Source organism: Callithrix jacchus, chromosome 14, assembly GCF_049354715.1.
Source record: "Callithrix jacchus isolate 240 chromosome 14, calJac240_pri, whole genome shotgun sequence".
Classification (NCBI taxonomy): Eukaryota; Metazoa; Chordata; class Mammalia; order Primates; family Cebidae; genus Callithrix; species Callithrix jacchus.
This window is the reverse complement of record NC_133515.1, coordinates 72,842,921-72,858,140: the sequence shown is the minus strand read 5'-3', so window position 1 is coordinate 72,858,140 and position 15,220 is coordinate 72,842,921. Positions and strand designations below refer to the sequence as shown.

Sequence of the window (15,220 nt, the reverse complement as noted above, 5' to 3'; positions counted from 1 at the left end):
ATTGGTCCGTTCTCATGCTGCTATTAAGAACTGCGCAAGACTGGGTAATTTATAAAGAGGCTTAATTGACTCACAGTTCCACAGGGCTGGGGGGGCCTCAGGAAACTTACAATCACAGTGGAGGGGGAAGCAAACACCTTCTTCACATGGTGGCAGGAAGGAGAATGCAAAGCAAAAGGGGGAAAAGCCTCTTATAAAACCACCGGATCCTGTGAGACCTCACTCACTATCCCAAGAACAGCATAAGAGTAACCACCTCCATGATTACATTACCCCCACCAGGTCCCTCTCACAAGACTTGGGGATTATGGGAACTACAATTCAAGTTGAGATTTGGGTGGGGACACAGCCAAACCATATCAGGTGGCAAAACCCCCAGATGGAGTTTCCCCACCAATGAGCATCCAAGAGTCCAGCAAAGCACCTGATCCATCCCTAACGCTGACCCCAACAGCAACCACACCTTGACCCCAGACCCGCATGGAACCCTGATGAAACCAACCTAACCCTAACCCTACCTGACCCTCTGTGCTTAATACCATAGCCATCTGAATCCAAGTCTCAGCCTCACTAGCCCACTGCTCATCCTGAATAAAATAACTGAAATAACTCCCACACCAACACCCAGTCCAGTAAATCCGAGATTGCCCTCAGCCCTAATTTTAACTCCAATTCCAACCTCACCCTAGGTCAAAGGAAATACAGAAGGGAAGGTCTCTGGGGAGAGAAGCGCTGCTGCCCCACAGTCTGGTGGTCTTGACCGACAGCTGTCTGCCATATGTAGCTTGAAATGTACCTGGAACAATTGTCCTTTGGGTTTAAAATCTGATAGAAGACTACTGCCATTATTAAAGGATTTAATACACAGAAATCTGTTTGGAAAGAACCAGACCTTAGAAGTTCATAGCTGAGAAATAGAGGCATTTGAGTTATTTCCTCTGTGAATAGCAGATGGGGATGGAAGCTCTTAAGAAACCCTTCTCCTCCAATCCCTGATCTGCAGGAGTCATCAGGAAATGGGATTATCTTCAGTTTATAAATGATGAATAATTGCCAGCTTCTAAGCAGAGAGAGGGAGGGGGTACTGTGTCACAGACAGGAGAATCCAAAGGGAGAAGCTAGATTTTTCAGAGACATCAGCATGTTGAATTCTTACCGTTCAGCTTCCTCCTGAGCCTGTGGCCCACAGAGTAAGTGAGGGCTCCTACGTCTGTCTCAGAGCACGAGACCCCAGGGTAAGTCCCAGAGTTGCGCTCTGCTGGAGAAGGCAGAGGTCAGCCTGGAAATGTGACATCAAAGAGAAGACAAATAACAGAGGCTGAGACACAAAGCCCAAAGGCAGAATGGCAGGAGCCTCCAGGGCCAGAAGGAGAAACAGCGGGCTGGGGCAGGAAAATGCGGCGGGGTGGAGGCAAGCAGTCTGAATTCAACCCAAGAGTCCACGGCAGCACCCCGAGAGTTTTCACACAATCACAGCACAAGTGCACATGGAAAAGTCAGATTCCCTTTTTAATAACCCCTTTCTCAGACTCAAACAATTTAGAAGATTTAGAAAGTACACAAAGTGTATAGAAGCCAAGTAAAATGAACTACAACCCTTGACTTGAGTGGTGTTCATTTAAAGAGGCAGGACATTACTAGGACCTAATTGTTTCAAGAATTTATCCTTCTACCCTCTAGCTTCACTTACTAACATCTGAAAGAAAAAAGAAATCCTGCTCTGTTTCTTTGTCCAAGAGGACAAGCCTCCTGAAAGGAAATCAAGGCCACAGCTGATGCTAACAGATCGGATTCTGTTCCCTGCACTGCAGAAAAGTGGGGGCAGCTGTTCAGTCAAAAAAGGGTTACTGATCATGTCCTGCATCTGGCACCATGCTAGGCCCTGGGTTCCAGCACAGCAGATGCCATCCCTTCCCATGGGGCACTTACACCTTCTGCAAAGGCTGCTGTGGTCCTTGAGGTCAGTCATTCCTACAGCACATCCCTGACACATACTCACGGGCACTCTCACACACCCTCGCACACCACAGCATCACACACGACTCACATACTCGAATACACCATCATTCACAGATACTCCCACTCACACACCCATATATCCACATTACATCACACTGACCTAACTGATACAGACTACACACTCACGTGCATGCACTCACCACACACACACTCCAACACGCGTCACACATGCAGTAACTGCTAAACACACACGAAGCAGTTACCTCCTCCTTCCTTTGTACTCCCTTAGCTCCTGTGTAAAGTTAGCAGCGGCATTTATCATATGGTAATGTGATCGATTACATCATGCCCCTCCTCCACCTCTGTCTCAACCTGGAAACTTCCTAAGTTCATTTCTATAAGCCCACCTTCCTGCTCAGTGCCTGCCGCATAGCAGGTGCTCAGTTACATTCACTGAGTGAACTTTGAATGCCACAACTATGAACTTTGATCTGAGGAGCAAGTCTCATCCTCTCTCCACTGGCTGGAGTTAGAATTAAGAGGGAAAATATCTAAGGGAGTCCCTCAGCAAAATGCCAGGTTCTATGACAAAGTTCTCCCAGCTCAGCTCTACAGAACCCAGTGATCCTTCCTGCTTGTCCCACTTGTTGGAGGGAAGCCAGTGACCTTGTGAGAAGAGGCAGAAGAGACTGTCAGATCTGCACGGCGGTCTCAAGATCCCTACCTGATTCTCCTGTTTCTCCCTTTTTCCTTTCACAATATTACTCCCCAGTAAACCTTTTGCACACAACTGCAAAAGAAGGAGTGGGAGAGAAAGGAGGAGGAGGAGCATGAAAGAATAGCTGCATCTCCACAGCACGCACCCATTAGTGAGAGCCACATGCCTAGGTCTGACCTTCAGCTTCAAGGAGCCAGAAATCTGATTTCTCAGTCCTCTGAAGGTTGAGCAGGTGTCAGGATACTGAGATGTGTTCACCAGTTACATGTAGGATAGTAGGTAGACTGAGCAGCTGATAAATCTCAGGAGAGAGAGGGGAGGGGAGAGGAGGGAAGAGGAGGGAAGAGGAGGGGAGGGGAAGGGAGGGAAGGGGAGTGAGGAGGGGAAGGGGGTGAGGGGGAAAGGAAGAGGAGAGCAGAGGGGGGAGGGAAAAAAGAGGGAAGGAAGAAGAAGATGGGGAGAGGAAGGGAGAGGAGGAGGACAGGGGAGGGAAGGAAAGGAAAAGAGGAGGGAGAGGGGAAGGGGGAGGACGGCAGGGGAGGAAAGAGAAGGAGAAGAGGAGGGGAGGAGAAGGGAAAGAGGACAAAGAGAGGAGGAGAGGGCAAGAGGAGGGCAGAGGAGGGGAGGGAAAGAGGAGGGCAGGGGAAGCAAGGGGAGGGAAGGGAGGAGGAGAGGGGAGTGGAGGGGAGCAAAGTGGAGGGGAGGGAGAAGGGGAGGGGAAGGGAGCAGAGAGGAGGGGAAGGGAGGGAGAAGAGGAGGGGATGGGAGGGGAAGGGAGGAGAGGGAGAAGTGGAGAGGAGAGAAGGGGAGGGGAGAGGAGGGGAAGGAAGGGGAGGGAAGGGAAAGGCCCCAGATGCACCCTAGAGCACTTACTCCACATGTAAGGTGGATTCTGAAGCAGCAGCCCACAACCTTCTAGTGTCAGGTCAGCACCAGGCCAGATGGAATGCCAGCATAACTTCGGAGTCACCCACCCCTTCCCTGTGGCAATATCTGTTGGGTTTGGCCATTGGTAGCCATCCCTGAGGTTGTGTGACACCTGCCCACACACACTCCCACCCCTTTCAGGCACCTTCACACCCGAGCACAGCCCTGGGGAGCAGGTCCTATTTCAACATCACACTTAGGAACTTGACCCTGTCCCCAGGCTCAGCTTCCAGAGACCAGGACTTGCCCATCTCCCCCTCCCCCACCACAATACACCACTACTGAGTCCTCTCTTTTCTTTCTGCAAGAAGGCAGCAGCAGGCAGGACCTCTAGCCTTTGGGGCTGTTTCCCCACCACCAGGCTAGGCTGAGAGCTGTACTCCACCTGGGGACTCATTAGCATTTTGAAGGTTCTCATTCCCATACACATCCTGCCCTGGGATTGTCCTCTTCCTTGAGGCATTAGCACCTTCCCTTCCCCTTTCTCACCCAGCCCTGTCTGTCTGGGGTCAGCCTTCAATCCCCACAGTGCCTGGTTTAGAGCCCAGAGGTCTGGTCACACTTTCCCAGCATGTTTCACCGCCCATCTCTTCCTGTCGGATGCATGTCCTGAAGTCCTGAGCCCCTCTCATCTTTTCTCCCTCCCCACACAAGAGGTGTTCCCATAATCAGTAGGCATCAGTCGGCTCTAATCAACCCCCTATTTTGACTATTTTAGCAGCAATAAAAGGGCCATAAAGAGCAAGTCAGTGGGCCCTCTAGGAGCATGGTGCTCCTTCACTGTGATATAATGAAAAACACCAAGTGCTTCCTCGGAGCCCTAAGTGACAGCCCTGGCCGCAGAGCTATTGGGGGAAGCCTAATTACGCTATAAATTAAAGAGCTTTTTTTTACCCAACATTATGACCTTTAATAAGATTGTTTTTACAACCGGCTGTCAATAAATCATCCAGGAGCACCAGTAAGAAGCATTTTCTGAGAACTTCTGCGAATTTCATTAGCTGCAGTTTATTTGGTTTTGGTGAGCTATGTTTTTTAAATCTCAAATTAAAGGCTCTGAACCATAAAAGCTAATTCAGAAAAGTTCCCGTTTCAGCCTCTGAAAACAAGCCCCCCTAATTGCAGAAATTAGCTTCAATGTGGCCAGGCCAGGAGGTCATTAGCTAGGAAGCAATGACAAGTGCCCGAGGCTTCCCCAGTCTTGGCAGCGTGGCCCCCACAGAACCTGAAGGTGACAGTCCCAGAGTTGTCAGCTGGCCCCACCATGGCCAGGCCCTGGGAGGTCACAGCCCTGGGGACTGCTGAACTCAACAGAGACAGGCCAGCTCACAAGCTCAGGCTGAAAGGGGCTACCCTGCCACCTGAGCCCATGTCCTTAGCCAACAGATTCAAGAATCCCACAAGACTGTTCAAAGTATGTTCCTGGAACTTCCCGCCTCCAGCTTTCCAGAGTCCCTCTCTGGTCCTCCTCAGAACAGTGACACTGCATGTGTGTTACAGTCTTTCTGAAATACTTCACAGGCGACAGATGAAGACTATGATATAAAAATAGTATATTCAGAGGCGACGGTTATGACGATGAAGTCCACGGAGTTGGTGCAGACACGGCCAACGGAAGCAGAGAAGATGATGTGAGGGTAGTTTCCCACCTTCTAAGAGAGCAAGCGGGCCGGGTATATGCGATGCAGCAGCTGAGGTGCTGGTGCAGGCCAATATCAGGAGGCCTGGATTTAAATTCCAGCCCAACTATGAATTCTGGAAACCTGGGAAAGTATAGATTATGAAGCCGGACAGACCTCGTTCAAATACTGGCTTCAACTCTTGCTAGCTGAGTGGCCTAAGGCAAGTTACTTCAACTTTCTGGACCTCAGTTTCCTCATCTGAAAAATGGGGACATTAGTACTTCCCCCAGAGGATTGTGGTGAGGGTGAGCGAGCTGAGGCTATGAATCACGGGGCCCAGTGCTGGCGTCTGTAAGCTCTCAATTAACATCAGCTGGTAACAATCATAGTAAGAGGGGTGACTGGATTTACCTCCCCTGGCCTCAACTTTATCATCTGATTTCAACTTTATCAAATGATTTCTAAAGCCACTTGCATCACTGTACGGAAGTGACTCTGAGAGATGTGAACTCTACTGCTCAGACTCTACTGTTTTTAAACTCTACCAGAGGCCTCACATTGCCCACAGGATTCAGTCTAAGCTCCTTGGAAACAGCCTGCCTTGTTGGGTCCCTCACTGCCCCTCCTTGTCTATCTCCCGCCAGTTGCAGTCGACTGAACGTGTGCTCACAATAGCCTCTACCTCTGGGCCTGGGCACAGTCTCCCCCCTGGCTCAGTCCTACTCTTTCTGCCAGCACCTAAAGTCACTTCTCCCAGGAGCCTTTCCTAGCCCCCCATCCCCACCCCTTCACTCCCACATGTGCCGCTCTAATACCTGTTACTCCTGCTGTCAGAGACCTCATCACTTTGCACTGACCACTTTGTCTAACCCACCGTCCCCACCAAAGCAGGCAGCTTAGACCATGTCTGTTCTGGTCTCCTTGGATCCTCTAAGTCAATACCATCCTTGGCATATGGTATGTGCTTAAAATATCTGCCAAAGGAATGTTAAATGACACAGGATTTAGAGACATACTATGTGGGGGAAAAAAACTATATGTGGAAATAAAATAAGTTATTTTGTAAGCAATTATTTGATTTGTAACTAGAAGTTGGGTTCTTTCTTTTAATTGATTATCTTAGATCTTACTGTGGTCTTAACCATTTGACCCTCATCTCCTTTTTCCTCAGAGAATGAGGCAGAGGAAAGAGGAAAAACTAAAGAAGGGACTAAATAAGGCAAGGCTGGCTCAGAAAAGACTTGGAGGACTAAGAGAAACTGATGCTGGGACCCAATAGGGTCCTCTTCTCCATGCCTCCAAGTCCTCCCTCCGCATTCTCCCATCTGCCCAGCTTCCACAGCTCAGGGGTCTTTTCTCCTAGAGCAGAAACATGAGTGGCTCTAAAATTTCCCAATGAAAACCATCCGTGAAGTTGTGCGTGGGAAATGAAACGCCAGCCCGTGGGCATCAGCAACTGTGAAGAAAGCGTGGCATCCACACTCACCTGGGCTTCCTTTGCTTTGCCTCATTAATCAGCTCCCCAAGTCATCCGTGCGTCTCGCCTCAGGCTCACAGGTCTGGTTTTTGTATAATACACATTTCCCCCAGTTTTTATTTCATCTGTTTTTTTCAAGCCTTTCCATTATTTTTGAACATTTGAGTTAAAAAAATGTAAATTACAGACGCCTGCGAATTGACGTAATGTGAAAAGAAGGCGGCTGTTTCCCCTTCCTCCAAACAGGGAACATGGTTTTTCAAACTAATAAACCCCTTAAACCTCATGAAGACCATTTCGGTCCTTTTTAAATGGCTACTTTCAGATGGGGAAGAGGAAAGGCAGCAGCAGGAGAAAGTGTTGGGGCCGCGTCATGGCAGGAGAGGGAATGATCCCAGCTCATGCAGACAGAGTCTGTCCCTTCCTTCAGTAGGAGGTTGCAGCCAACAAGAGCCTGGCCATGCTGAGCCTCGGAGGGGAAAGCCCACAGCACAGGGACAGGTCTCGGAAGTCCTGGTAGAACGAGAGACTGAGCAGATGCAGGAGAGAGGAATTTTGTGGTACAGGCGGTGGGGGGGGGGGTTCTGGAGAAGGTGAGAGCAGAGGGATCAAGAGGGAAATCGGAGGGGTTCGCTTTGACACTGTGGCTGGGATCGAGGGCGGGAGGGCATTGGTGGGAGCAGCGGCGTTGAAGCTACCTGGGAGGCAGAGCCGACATTGCCTGCCTTCTCTAAAAGCAGGAGTTGCATATGGAGGAGACCATGCAGTTGGGGTTATGGACCGTGGGGAGATCTGAAATAGAGCAGTGAAAAACTCAAGGAAACAACCAAAGTTGAAAGAGTAATCAACGTCTCATGTACAAGACTCTTCTGTTTAGAACACTGACAGAGAGGATGCGCCCACTGTAGGGACAGAATCAAGAGTCACTTTCCTCATTCCAGAGGGCTCTGGCTGACTGTCTACCTAAGCATTGGGTCCTATTCTGCCTACAGTCCTGAACCAAGTAGGGAGCATGACACATAGAAATATTTATTGAATGACGGAATGAGCTAATACATGAATGGATGAATGACCAAATGGAATAAGCAGTTTCTAAACAACTGTAATCCTTCTGGCAGAAAGTATGGGTGCCTTTTCTCCAAAGAACACCAAGATTATACCCCCAAAAAACAGGGCTGCCATGTACAGTTGTACAGGTACTAGGGATCCAGATAAGTTTTTTCCCCCCTTTCAAAGCAGCCTGTTATTCAGGAAGCAAAGCATTCTAATAACAACTGAGGAGTCTCTCTCTTGCTTTGTCTCTCTCCAGGGTTCAGCCGTCTGGGATCTGAAAATTAGAGACGACAGAAGGGACAGCAAAGTCCACTTGGAAACTCCCTAGGGAGAAGCTGGCAGGGACAACCCTGTGCCTCCCCCATGAGTTGGTGATCCTTGCTGTTTAGTGGCTGAAAACAGGTCTTTGGAGTTTCTGGCTTTTCCTCCAGCAAATCGGCAGCAGCTTCCCTTCAATTCCAGGCTGGTTTGAAAACAACTTCTCCAGTGTCTCCACCTCCCAACCCATGGAGGAGACTTAAAGTTTAGAAAGTTCAGCCCTTCTCCTTCACATTCACAAGGGACCTCCAAGGGAAATACTTCTGCACCCCAGGACCCTGAGATTCACACTTCCCTCTAGGCAGCTGCAGGGGAATGGAGGAAATGAATCATCTGAGCAGAGGGAACTCTGAAATCAGCCCTTCCTCTACTGAGGCCAGGGAGACGTGGATGGGTTGCTACTCAAAAGGAAAATGTAGGTGTCCCCTGCAATTTGAACAGGCTGTGGATGTGCTTTGCCATTGCCATGGTACTCTGGCTTCTAATTCAGGGAGCAGAGGATAAGGCCTCTTAGAGCACAAAATCTTTGAGCTAAACCACTTTGAGTGAAAAGAAAAATCACTTTTAAAAATACAAGTGCTTGCCGGGCGCGGTGGCTCAAGCCTCTAATCCCAGCACTTTGGGAGGCCGAGGCGGGTGGATCACGAGGTCAAGAGATCAAGACCATCCTGGTCAACATGGTGAAACCCCATCTCTACTAAAAGTACAAAAATTAGCTGGGCATGGGGGCGCGTGCCTATAATCCCAGCTACTCAGGAGGCTGAGGCAGGAGAATTGTCTGAACCCAGGAGGTGGAGGTTGCGGTGAGCTGAGATCGCGCCATTGCACTCCAGCCTGGGTAACAAGAGCAAAACTCCGTCTCAAAAAAAAAAGAAATACAAGTGCTTATCAACTTTATTCATCTCCTATTTAGATGTGAAAAATGTTCCAGAGGGAGGTATCCTGAGCAAAGGCCAGGATTTACTGTGTATTTCCCACAAACAGGGCTCACTGGTTCATTCTGGGAGAAATGAAACCCAGCAGACCCACCCAGCAGGCCTCACGGGCAGAAAGGAGTCTACGCCAGATTAAAAAATCCACTTCAGGACTTTTTTACTGCTGGAGTGGGCTGGAGAGCTGTCAATGGGTAGGAAAATAGCACATCTGGAATGTGGCTCTGTCCCCGTGCTGGCTGGTATAACTCAACATGTACGTCAGATCTTTTTTTTTTTTCTTTAATGGCCACGATTTATCTGGCTTCTATTCATTTTTCAAGTCCAGGGTGAATATGATTGTTAACTTCTATACTCTTACATTTGTGTAAATTAAAAGCCATATTTCACTACTGTGCAGATGACTTGCTTGCCTTAAAGGTAAAAATGGCAAAAGCTAAGCACTACAATCCAAGACACAGCTTACCCGACTCACCCAGAAGATACTAAAAGTGAAAGATCTTGTAATTTTCTTCACCGAGGCTATATCCCCTTTGTGCCTTTATAAAATCTGGTTCTGGAAAAGTTGGCGCCAAGATGCTCCAACTGCAAGTAGGTTTTTGGATTAATTTAGTCAGTCATGTTCTGACTGTGGCAACAAGAGGCTATTACAGGCTGTTTTTTATTATTATTTGATTTTATTTTTTGTAGCAAGCAAATTGGTTTGTAAAACAGATATAGCCATTTTAAATCCTAAAGATATTTGGAGGAAAGTGAGTGGATCCTTCCGGAGACAGCTATCTCTTGCTTTTTTTTTTTTTTTTTTTTTTTGGTTGGGGGTTGACATCCACTTTGAGCATAAGGGAATGTCTTCTTCATGGAAGTCCATACTTGGCATTTGCTCTTAAGTTAAAAGCAAGAGCAATATAATAAACGTTTGCTAACAACCCCCCACATACTTAGATTTATTGGCTAGTTAAATCTTTAATGGTTAAAGTTAAAAACCTTTTATTTCAAGGGCTTGGGGATTTGCACAGCTGGAATGTTACATTTTAATATATTCAAATTGGAATGGAAAAGCCAAAGTGACCAGGACATTGACTTTCTTTCTTGGAAAGAAAAGCTTGCCCCAGGGCATCCCTCCTCACCCTGAGCCAAGTCCAAAGAGGAAAGAGGAGACGGGGAAAGCAAGCATACTACAGGGTCCAATTTGCGTGGCTCCCTACCTACTTTCTCCTTTTCTTGTCCTACACTCAAGTCATTAAAAAATCAAGGAGTCTCTACATTCTAATTCTACCACTCAAGTGAACCATCTTGGCAGGGTCACACTCTGCTGGTCTTACCCTTCTGGAAACTCCCTAATTTGGTCGTCTGGATTAGAAAGGTGGTGAAGATGCTGGGGTCACTGACTTGATGAGGGTTGATAATGTGATGAAGGGAGATGGGAGAGAATGGAAGATGAGAGATCAAAGCACAATGGAAAGACATGATTTCAGATAAGAGGTGGGAGTGACAGAAGCGACAAGGGGCGGTACCGATGACATCTAACCAAGTGCTTACTCTGTGCCAGGTCATTTCAAGTTGCTTTACATGACTTATTTTATGGATTCATTAATCTAGTACTATATAGTTTGCCCTTATACAGACAAGGAAACTAAGGTGTATAGAGCTAAGCAAATCGCCTAGGAGGAGACAGACCCAAGCAGTGACTGGACAGACTATAATTTTGATGGAGGCTTCAAGGAAGTGGGGATCAGAGGCCTTGAAAATTGAGAGGCACGAGTGTTCAATCGCTGCTAAAGCAGATCCAATAAGGATAGTTCCATCACTTCCAGGAAACATGATTATGAGGAAATGCTCGTTCTCATCCACATTCCACAAGCGCACACCGCCACTTCATCCCAGTAGTTCCTCAGGCACCTTAATACACAGAAACATGTTCTGACAAAGGTATTTTATGCACTCATCTACTCACTTCACAGACACATGCTTCAGAAACACACACACTATGGCACCGATGCTTTCACACAGATGCACCAACATTCAGACTCACATCTTCTGGCACCACACATGTACACATATGCACACACACACTTGTGCATGCAGTGGGGGTGGGTACGAGATGAGGTTATCTCTTGATGATCCCTTGGGATTCCACCATGCCTTTATTTCTCAAATATTGACTGACTGTTGGCTGTCCTACTGACAATGATCCACCTAGCCAAGGGTGGATCCTATAGGACACAGGATAAAGCATGTGGATCAGATGGCCGGAAACATAAGATGATCCAAAGGCTTCCAGCCACAGTAGAGATAAATAGAATCTTCTACACATCACTTTCAGTCTCTCATCCTAAGAGTCTTGGGTTCTAACCTTAAGAAGAATCAACCCAGCCTTTGCTAGTGGCTTTTGCCATTAGGGGTTAAAGGTCAAAGTTGGGGTCTTTGGTCACCAAAGAGGATGAAGGCTGCAGACAGCAGGCATGTGGGTCATTCTTGTTAAGGAAACTTGACTGCTGAGCCCAGGAAGAGAAGACTCAATGGAACACACCAGGCTCCCTGTGAATTTTCTAGCTCTGAAACGTTAATATTTCTCAGATGGAGGCTCACAACGTTCAGAGGGTTTTCAATTTCAAGGCCATTTTTGCTTTTTTTAAGTGGGGTTTGATGTTCTCTGCACAAACACAGGTTTAACAATCGACAGAGCACCAGGCGACCCACCTTGGCACTTGTACGTCTGTCCTGCACGACAGTGAGGCCACTCAGCTGGTATTGTCTGCAAAGCCATGACTCTCTGATCCCTGGCACAGAAACCTTGCCAATTGCAGGAAGTTGGGAAATAAAAGAAACTTTTCAAATAAAAAGATGTCAATTTAACAGCCAGGGACCTGGAAACAGATGTTCCTCACCCAGACCAAGAGCCGCCCATCCACCCACCCATCCGTCCTCCAGGTTTTCAAAGTCACTTCTTGTCAGGTGCCCTGGTTAAGAGGGAGAATTAATGAGCTGTGCTCCATTTTACGGCTGCCGTCTGATGTGGGAGCTGTGTGTGGAGCACTCCGTGGACAGGCCAGCTCGGCCCCAGCCCTTCCTCCAGCAGCTCAGCCTGGATCAAAGTGGAGAGCAGCTCAGCTTTTATAGCAAAATGATTAAAACCACGTGGGGCTTGTTTCCTCACACGTGACCTCCCAACAAAGTGCAGAGCGGGGAGCCAAGAAACGGTGAACCCAGGGGTCTGTAAGCCCGGGGAAGAGTAGGACCCAAGACGCAGAAACACAGCAAGTAAGCACCAATGCGCATGCGCCTGAGCACTTGCAGATTAACACGGACTAAAATAACACCCCCTCGCACGCTTAAATAACTGCTCTTTCCCTGCAAGTGGAAACTGCCCAGAATGAGCAGCCAGAAGGCCTAATGGGCCAGGTTAGCTAGGATCACAAAGATAGATAAGTAAATAAATACATAGTTCCTAGGTATTCAATTACTCCCAACATTTGTAGAAAGTACTGCTGGATTATACTTGCAAAGTATGACCCAAATATCCCTCCTGCATCTGGACAAATAATCTCTCACCTATCTGTAGTCTTTGGCAACTTCACCACACCTGAAAATTACAGCTCCGTGGAGGCAGGCAACTTTGCCTCTAAATTGATTGATTTGATCAAATGATCACCAGGTTGGTTCCCCTCCCCGGTATTCCTGCGTCATCTCCTCTGCCCAGCAAGTACTGGATTTACTGGCAGAGGCGATGAGATGTCACTTCCGAGATTATGTCACCAAAGGATTGTGGCTTCCTTCTTGAGCACTCTCTGGCTTTGGAGGAAGCCAGATGCCATTTTGTGAACTGAACTAGTAAAATACCACATGGCAAAGAACCAAGGGAGACCTCCAGCCCACAGCCTGCAGGGAACTGAATCCTGCCAACAGCCCCTAGAGCCAGAATAGAAGCAGACCTTTCCCAACAAGACGGGATAACTGCAACCCCAGGCCACACTTCAGTTGCAGTCTTATGAAAAGACCTAAACGGTGCCTAAATTCCTGACCGAATAGAAATAGTGAGATATTCCATATTTATTGTTTTAAACTGCTACATTTTGGGGGTAATTTGTTGCATAGCCATTAACACCCCTACTTGGCTCCTTTTCCAATGCTGAAAATCACAGCTTCTTCCACCTTTTCTCCTCCCATGGGATAGTCCTGTGCAGTCAGATAGAATTTACAGCAACCTTTAAGGACTTATGTCATCAGTCTTACTGCTGCCTTTACCTTTCTGAGCTCATCCCAGCCACTCTGGCCTCTTTGCTGTGCCTTAAACAACACCAGGTATGCACCCAGCTCAAGGCCTTTACGCCTTTACACTCTGCAGGGCTAGCTCTCCCACTTCCTTCAGGCCTTTGCTTAGACATCACCTCTTCAAAAGACTTTCCCAGACCACTCTACTTAAATAAATAAAAAACCTCCATCTCACCCCTAGGGCTCCCTATTCCCCTTTCGGGCTCAGTTTTTGCCATAACCTTTATCATCATCTTGCATACTGTCTATCTTACTCATTTTATTTCTTGTTTGAGTCTCTCCTCCTCAGGCCAAAGGACCAGAATTTTTAGGGGTTTTTCTGTTTTGTTCACTGCTCCATTCTCAGTGTCTAGAACCCTGCCTGGCACAGTGTAGGCATTTTTTTCTTAGTCTATACAAGCTGCTATAATAATGTTCCATAGAAAATTTTATTTCTTTCAGTTCTGGAGACTGGGAAGTCCAAGATTCAGTTGCTGGCAGATTTGGTGTCTGGTGAGGGCCCACTTTCTGGTGGGCACCTTTTAGCTGTGTCCTCACATGGGAAGGGGCAAGGCAGCTCTCTGGGTACTTTTTATATGGCCACTAACCCCATTCATGAGGCCTCCACCTCCATGATTTAATTACTTCCCAACACTGTTACAGAAACATCAGCAGTTTCATCTAGGTCCTGCTGCTCACCACATACAAAGGCAATCACCGAGACAATGAGTATTGACAGGAAAGAAGGCTTTTCTCAGGGGCTGTGGCTAAGGAGATGGGTGATCAGTCTCAAATCCATCTCCCTGACCAACTAAAATCAGGGGTTTATACAGCAGGGAAGAAATGTAACTACATGCAGGAAAACAGGAATTAGAGAAGGATAAAGAAGAGGAGTTGGTCAACAGGAAGCAGGTGGTCAGTTCAGCAGTCATGATGGCTGAAGGGTCTGGCCTCTTATGGTCCAGATGCAGTGACCTGGTTTCAGTTCCTTGATACCATCTGGGAGGCCTGATGGTTGGTTTCCTGAGAAAGGAACTCAGATAACTATTGTAACATTCTCAGGTTTTAAGACAGAGAGGGTCTATTTCAATCTTCATTCAAAAGAAACCTTCAACATCAGTTCTATGGGATAATTGAGCCAGTTTCAACACTAACACCTTGGGGGTTAGGATTTCAACATATGAATTTGGGGGGACACATACATTCAGCAGAATTCAACAAGTAGTCATTGAATAAATTAATGAATGAAGACATAGAGCTCCCATTTTCTCACACACCTACTATTTGGTTGGTGAAAAGTAATTGCGGTTTTTGCCACTACATTTTGTTGTCGTTGTTGTTGTTGTTTGATATGGAGTTTCACTCTTGTTGCCCAAGCTGAAGTGCAGTGGCATGATCTCTACTCACCTCTGCCTCAGGGGTTCAAGTGATTCTTCTGCCTCAGCCTCCCAAGTAACTGGGATTACAGGTGCCCACCACTACACCCAGCTACTTTTTTTGTATTTTTAGTAAAGATGGAGTTTCACCATGTTGGCCAAGCTGGCCTCAAACTCCTAACATCAGGTGATCCACTCACCTTGGCCACCATGAGTGTCCAGCCATTACTTTTAATGACTATTACAAAGCAAGTACTTTGCCTGCATTGTCATTAATCCTCATAAAAATTCTGCAAGGTCAACACTATTGTTTCTCAATTTACAGAATTTAAAATCTGAGACTAGGAGATGCTACCTTTTTCAAGGTCCTGCAAGGCTGTGCTGGGATTCAAGCCTCCAACGTCCTTTTTCTACCCTTTCTCCAGTGCTTTGGATAGCTCTTTATAGTTAACAAAAATGCAATGATCTCATCTGACCTTAACAATAACCCTGGGAAAGAAGAATTGTAATTATCATCTCCATTTTGACAGATAGGGGAATCAAAGCTCAGAGAGGCAAAAGTATTTGCCCGGGCCAACACAGCTGGT

General features: G+C 47.2%; 1 long non-coding RNA gene across 1 annotated transcript in view; it reads right to left on the bottom strand.

The window, feature by feature from the left end:
• LOC118147345 (uncharacterized) overlaps nucleotides 1–6,830 on the bottom strand; it is a 59,301-nt gene extending 52,471 nt beyond the window's left edge. The window contains exon 1 of the long non-coding RNA XR_004733647.3: nucleotides 6,713–6,830. This is a non-coding gene — a long non-coding RNA (uncharacterized LOC118147345). The remainder of the gene's footprint in view (nucleotides 1–6,712) is intronic.
• Between the last annotated feature and the right edge of the window lie 8,390 nt (nucleotides 6,831–15,220).